At 40.1% G+C, this 7,766-nt stretch overlaps 1 pseudogene; it reads right to left on the bottom strand.

The window, feature by feature from the left end:
- Window positions 1–6,488: 6,488 nt before the first annotated feature.
- LOC105486995 (mas-related G-protein coupled receptor member X3-like) lies at window positions 6,489–7,437 on the bottom strand (annotated as a pseudogene).
- Between the last annotated feature and the right edge of the window lie 329 nt (window positions 7,438–7,766).

Genomic DNA, 7,766 nt, shown 5'->3' with positions numbered 1-7,766 from the left:
CATGCCAATGTATATATTGTATGACAAAAAATATATAGTTGTTTTTATTAAATATTTGTGAATTAATATAAACTTATTACTGAGTATAATAGGATATGTCTTTGTTAACAAGGCAAGGATGCCTGAGGGTCTAAAATGGGAATGACAGTTTTCAGCGCATGCATTTAAAGATTATTTTTTAAAGTTTTGACTTTATTATCATGTCACAAATAAATTTTCAAACGAAAATTTTCAAACATAAATTTAATGATCTAGCTAAGAGAGGGAGATAGAGATATGAGAAGATTGAGGTAGGATGAAAAAATGAAGACAATGAGTACAGAAAACTTTTTGGAGAATATTTTTTTTTCCAAAGGAAAGAAGACAGGTCAGGCTGTGGATAGAGATGAATGGTTGCTTAGATGGTGTTTTAAGCCAAGAATAGGATGCGGTGTTTCAATTACAGTGGAAGGATCCATTAGAGAAGGAAACATTGAAGATGCAGAAGGGAGAAGTAATAATGCTATGAAATGTTTCTAGGGAGGGAACGGGGAAACTGCACAAATGGAAAGGGTGGTTTCAAACAGGAATTTGCAGAGCCCATTTCCTGGCATGAGAGAAAATACAGAGAGATGTGCTCAGAGGCAGATGGGCAGGTAGGTTCGCTCTGGGGAGATTGAGTAATTCTCAGAAGAGCATCATCTGACAGAGATTTAAAAAAAAAAAAAGTAGGCAGTTTCAGGAGAGAGAAGATGGCGTGAAGATTTTCCTTTGGAGAGTGAGAGGCAATTATGGAAATGTCACATGACTGTTCAGGAGATATAAGTGAATACTTCAGGCTCAAGGTCATAAATGTACAGTGAAACTGCTAGGCATGGTTGTGTGTTGAGCTCCAGCCACACTCTGTGCTATGGGAACAGGCATGAAGTTAGTGGAGAGCTCGATTCAACCAGGGCAAAAGATGAACATATGCTTCAGCAAGGACATATATGCATGATGAATAAACACATAAAAAGATGCTCAACGTCACTAATGTTTAGGGCAATAAATAAAAACTACAATGAGATACCAGTCTACCCTCTTAATATAGCTAAAATATAAAATGCTGATAGTTTTAAATATTGGCTGAGATTTGAAGGAATTGGAGGTCTCATACACTGCCAGTGAGAAAGCAAAATAGTAGAGCTACTCTGGAAAATCCTTTTGCATTTTCATACAATCCAGCAATTCAGCCATTAAATTTATCCAAGAAACTGGAAAACTTTGTTCACTTAAATATCTATACACATATGTTTATATTTGTTTTATTTATAAGTGCCACAATAGAAAAAAACAGCAAAGTCCTTTCGCTTATGATTAGTGAAACGAAGCATAGTACATCCATACAATGGAACACTACTCAGCAGTTTAAAAATAAATCAGATATAAGCTATTGATACCTGCAAAAAGTTGGGTGGATCTTGAGGACATTATGCTGAATTTAAAAAGCCAAAGTCAAAAGATTAGATGCAGTATGATTCCATTTAGTAACACTTTTGAAATGACAATGATTAGAGGGGTTTGGGAAGAAACAAACTGTGGGTGTGACAGTAGCAGGAGCCCAAGGAAATTCTTCTGTGGTGAAGAAACACTTCTATATTCAATGTGATTGTGTTTATGAATCTACACATGTGACAAAATATTATGCAATGAAACATAGAGGAATACATCACTCCAAAAATGAGTGCATGCAAACACTGGTAAAATTTGGTAACAATGTACTGTAGATATTTGGTGAAATCTCATAAGATTTGTAATGTAGATAATTAGATAGTACCAATGTCAATTTCCTGGTTTTGGTGCTACATTTACTTAACATGTCAGTATTGCTATAGGTTGGGTGATGGGCATCCAGGAACTCTCTGTACCATTTTAGTAACTTCTTCATAGTCTACAGTTAATTCAGAATGAAAACTTAAAAACAACTGAAATGCCTCTTCCTTGTATGGACTACCTTTATGGATGTTGAAGTTACCAAGAATGAGGACATGGGGTATGCTGGAAGGAAGTTTGTAAACCAGGCACATAGGCTAGAAGGTAATATAATTAGCATTCATACACCCAACACAAAATTAAGCACATATTAAATTTTTATCATATTTGTTTCTAATAACTCTTAAAAATAAATACATACATTTTACAGATATAATTTAAGGCTGAATCTTACATCTTTACTCTCACCAATAATTACACATATCTTTGATAAGAAGGCAAGGATGCCTGCACACCTGGAATGGGAACGACAACTGTCTTCAACTTCAGAACGTCTGAGTTTGGTATGTATTATTCTGTCACATGTGTAGCAGCATTAAAACAGGAATATTAAACTAAATTTCAAGTCACTATAAATATTACGTTACAAAAGAGTTGCATGGTGACACAGAATTTGAATAGGAATTTTTGGACATCCATATCAAGGCTATGCAGAGTTTAGATTTGAATTTTTATGTGACAAATAAAATGTTGAATTTAATTCAAAGATTAACTATCTCCCCTACTCCCAGTATGGGCGTTTTGTAGGTAAAAATGCTGCTCCAGAGAAGGGACTGCATTCCATTGCTTCTCTCTTCTCCCCTAACCCCCACCTGTTTTATTATTATTATTTTAATTTTTTAATTGTTTTATCTGTGCCTTCTGGCCCTGGAGGACTGGACGTATCCCAGTGAAGAGGGTAAGGAGAGCAAGGCATTGACTTTGTGGCATGTCCTGTTGGTCTGACTTGCCTGGCCCTCTCTGGACTTTATGTTATTATAGAGTTCATTCCTACAAATATCATAAAACTAACATCAAGCTCTATCACTTCAAGACCACAAAAGATAATGCTCATTATTCAGAGCACTCCAGTCTTGTGATTCTATTTAAGAGGGATCTTGCCATCATGACCAAATATGTGGGGTGACACAAGGAATAAAACTCTGGTGTGAATTATTCACCATTCCCTAAAAAACTCTATACTTTTATTAACAGTGCCACTGTAAATTATCTCTTCTCCCATTTCCATCTGTCCAGATCCTATTTACCTCTCCTTGCCCAATATAAAAATTTAAGTGACTGGCAAAATTTACAGAGGGTATAATTATAATAATAATGCTAGATCAATTGTAGTCATCAGTTAAAATTCTACCTATTACATGAAGCCTTCCATGATCCACTCACTTCTACACACACACTCAGGAATGAGATCTACTCTGTCTCTGCTCTCCTTCCCTGTGTTTGCATCCTGCAAAGCTCCAGAATAATTGAACCAATATGATGGGCATGAGCATTGAGATTTCTTCTTCTGTGCTCTGCTGTAACTGCTAGATAACAGCAAACAAATGTCATCTATGTCTATAGCCAGCAATGATAACATTGACACTAATTGTGCCCAACTGATACCACACTTTCATACAGAACAAGCATCAGAGCAGTCTCTTTGGATTCTAGGTCGCTTCCACATAGGTGGGAAGAACACACGCTTACTGAGATTATAGTCACTGTGTAGTGACATAAATTTCTCAGGCAACCTGGATCTCAACACTAGTTATCTTCAGTCCACGGTTATGGTAAAGTCACACTTTACCCACATGTTCTGAAAAGAGATACCTGAGCACAAACGCACAAATGGCACAGTTTCAGACTGGGGCAATCCCATAACATCACTTCTGCTTGGTTTGCCTGGAATAAGCATGCGACCCATGTTGGCCATGCAGTCAGCTTGAGAATCCCAAATCCCTGAAACCAGGTCCAGTGTTCTTCCCATTCTAGCACTTGCACATTCTTCCCTCTGTATGCTGGGATTTCTAGAAGCTGAACTGGGTTTGCCTGGAGGCAAGGGCTTCTTCTGCAGGAATGCAAGGTAGTGGTAGTAGGTAGTTCTGCAATGCCTGTGACCTAAGCACCTGCAGGATCTCTAGAAAATGCTTTCAGGAATTGTGCATTGGTGTGATGTTAGACTATAGACTGAGTGCTATTGTAAGATTTAGCCTTTTCATAAAACCAATTTGTGAGAGTGTTTTTATGAAGACAGAGTCTGTCTCTAATGACATTATTTTGCTTCATATCTGATAATTCAATGGAATGTAGAGATAACAGAACTCACTTATTCAGAATCGAGCTCCTAACTTCAGTAATGCCTCCAGTCATAGAAGGGAATATGGTTTCAGGGGAACATAGTCTGAGAGATTAATAAGGAAACTTCCTTTTTGATACCATCAGGTAGGAAACATGTATAAATATGAGTTTAGGGTTGTGGACAGGAATTCCTTTTATCACAATGAAAATTGCAGAAATGAAATCCTTGTCCATGCCTATGTCCTGAATAGTATTACCTAGGTTTTCTTCTAGGGCTTTTATGGTATTAGGTCTAACATTTAAGTCTCTAATCCATCTTGAATTAATTTTCATATAAGGAGTAAAGAAAGGATCCAGTTTCAGCTTTCTACTTATGGCTAGCCAATTATCCCAGCACCATTTATTAAATAGGGAATCCTTTCCCCATTTCCTGTTTTTCTCAGGTTTATCAAAGATCAGATGGCTGTAGATGTGTGGTATTATTTCTGAGGACTTGGTACTGTTCCATTGGTCTGTATCTCTGTTTTGGTACAAGTACCATGCTGTTTTGGTTACTGTAGCCTTGTAGTATAGTTTGAAGTCAGGTAGCGTGATGCCTCCAGCTTTGTTCTTTTGACTTAGGATTGTCTTGGAGATGTGGGCTCTTTTTTGGTTCCATATGAACTTTAAAGTAGTTTTTTCCAATTCTGTGAAGAAACTCATTGGTAGCTTGATGGGGATGGCATTGAATCTATAAATTACCTTGGGCAGTATGGCCATTTTCATGATATTGATTCTTCCTATCCATGAGCATGGTATGTTCTTCCATTTGTTTATGTCCTCTTTTATTTCACTGAGCAGTGGTTTGTAATTCTCCTTGAAGAGGTCCTTTACATCCCTTGTAAGTTGGATTCCTAGGTATTTTATTCTCTTTGAAGCAATTGTGAATGGAAGTTCATTCATGATTTGGCTCTCTGTTTGTCTGTTACTGGTGTATAAGAATGCTTGTGATGTTTGCACATTAATTTTGTATCCTGAGACTTTGCTGAAGTTTCGGACATAGGCATGGGCAAGGACTTCATGTCTAAAACACCAAAAGCAACGGCAGCAAAAGCCAAAATTGACAAATGGGATCTCATTAAACTAAAGAGCTTCTGCACAGCAAAAGAAACTACCATCAGAGTGAACAGGCAACCTACAAAATGGGAGAAAATTTTTGCAATCTACTCATCTGACAAAGGGCTAATATCCAGAACCTACAAAGAACTCAAACAAATTTACAAGAAAAAAACAAACAACCCCATCAAAAAGTGGGCAAAGGATATGAATAGACATTTCTCAAAAGAGGACATTCATATAGCCAACAGACACATGAAAAAATGCTCGTCATCACTGGCCATCAGAGAAATGCAAATCAAAACCACAATGAGATACCATCTCACACCAGTTAGAATGGCAATCATTAAAAAGTCAGGAAACAACAGGTGCTGGAGAGGATATGGAGAAATAGGAACACTTTTACACTGTTGGTGGGATTGTAAACTAGTTCAACCGTTATGGAAAACAGTATGGCGATTCCTCAAGGATCTAGAACTAGAAGTACCGTGTGACCCAGCCATCCCATTACTGGGTATATACCCAAAGGATTATAAATCATGCTGCTATAAAGACACATGCACATGTATGTTTATTGCGGCACTATTCACAATAGCAAAGACTTGGAATCAACCCAAATGTCCATCAGTGACAGACTGGATTAAGAAAATGTGGCACATATACACCATGGAATACTATGCAGCCATAAAAAAGGATGAGTTTGTGTTCTTTGTAGGGACATGGATGCAGCTGGAAACCATCATTCTCAGCAAACTATCACAAGAACAGAAAACCAAACACCGCATGTTCTCACTCATAGGTGGGAACTGAACAATGAGATCACTTGGACTCGGGAAGGGGAACATCACACACCGGGGCCTATCCCGGGGAGGGGGGAGGGGGGAAGGATTGCATTGGGAGTTATACCTGATGTAAATGATGAGTTGATGGGTGCTGACGAGTTGATGGGTGCAGCACACCGACATGGCACAAGTATACATATGTAAAAAACCTGCACGTTATGCACATGTACCCTAGAACTTAAAGTATTAAAAAAAAAAAAAAAAAAAAAAAGAAAATTGCAGAAAAAGTTTTCAGTGTAAGATAAGAGGAAAAATGTGTTGGTAATATCAAGGAGAATCTAAACATTGTACTGTCAGACTAATGCTTTCCGTGGGTGAAAACTGGAACTGTCAGATTAGATAAACATCTATTCGACGATCTTCAGTTACCACTGAGACGTTGCTGAGGCACAACACTAAGAAAACACATGTAATTGTCAAGGGTGGCAGGGCAGTGTTGCTCTCAAAGTCCTGCCTGACTGACAGGGCAGAGACTCTTCCTCACTGCTCCAATCGGCTTCCGGACAGCTCCAGGGTTTCCTGAGGAAGCCGCCGTCCACCTTCATCTACCTCGGGCGTGTCCTGCAGAGCCCTCTGGTGAAACAGCTTCAGGTTCTGCCTATTTTGATGCTGCCTAAAGGAGCCCACGAAGACGTAAATGATGGGGTTGGCACTACTGTTTAGAGAGGACAGGAAAATGGAAACTAGATGGACATGACAGAAAATGCCTTCCAAATCCAGGTGAATCCCAGTAGACAGGGCCCACTGAATGCTGAAGGGCAGGCCGTAGAGTAGGAAGACCAGCACTTTGAGCAGGATGGTCATGTATCTTCCGGGATCCACAGAGAATCCTGACCAGCAGGACCAGGCTGGACTTACAGAGAACCACACATAAAAAAATCAGCCACAGGACTGTGATGAAATCTGATGTTTGGCACCAAAGAGAACCAGGATCACTAAGCAGGAAGTCACAGAACCTCCACTGCAGGATGCTCCACAGCAGGGACAGGACCCATAGCAGGAAACACACGACCACTGACAGGTGTGTGGGGTGGCGGCAGCGGCACCAGATGGGCCACAGGACTGACAGGCAGCGCTTGGTGCTCATGGTGCTCAGCATGCTCAGGCCTGTAAAGTAGAGAAAGGTCGTCACAGGAATGAGGATTTTGGAGATGGGATGACAGATATTGATGAGTGAGGCGGAACATATAACGTTGCCGCTGAGGAAGAGGAAGACGGCCATGGACAGGTTGAGGATGTAGATGGAGAAGGCGTTCCTGCTCATGCGGAAGCCCAGGAGCCAGAGCACAACCGCGTTTCCTGTCAGCCCGACAAGGGAAATGATGCACGTCAGTACCGTGAGGCTCAGGGTCCGCTTATAGCAAGGAGTCTCCTCAGTTCCGTTGATTGGTGTCAGTTCTGTATCCAAGGCTGAGATGGTTGGATCCATGCTCAGAAACCCTAATCTGGTGTCCCTGGGAACACAAACCAGATGTGATCACCAGCTGTATGATCTCTGATTCTCCCCACCACCCTGCCATGTGGGATTTACTGTTCTCATTTTAAAGAGGAGAGAAACAGAGGCTCACAGAGAATAAGTCACCTATCAAAAGGTGGGAGTCCTAAAATCCAGTTTGAAATCCAGTTCTTGCTGACTCTGAAGCCTGACTTCTCCTTATTGCCACACAAGTTCCGTACTGACGTGGGAATAACATTAGGATCAAAACACCCCCACTCAAGTGGCCAGGGCTGTGGACCCGATCATTACTCTATCCTGGG

This window comes from Macaca nemestrina, chromosome 12 (assembly GCF_043159975.1).
Source record: "Macaca nemestrina isolate mMacNem1 chromosome 12, mMacNem.hap1, whole genome shotgun sequence".
NCBI classification, from domain to species: Eukaryota; Metazoa; Chordata; class Mammalia; order Primates; family Cercopithecidae; genus Macaca; species Macaca nemestrina.
The sequence above is the reverse complement of the archived record's forward strand: the minus strand, read 5'-3'. Positions and strand labels throughout refer to the sequence as shown.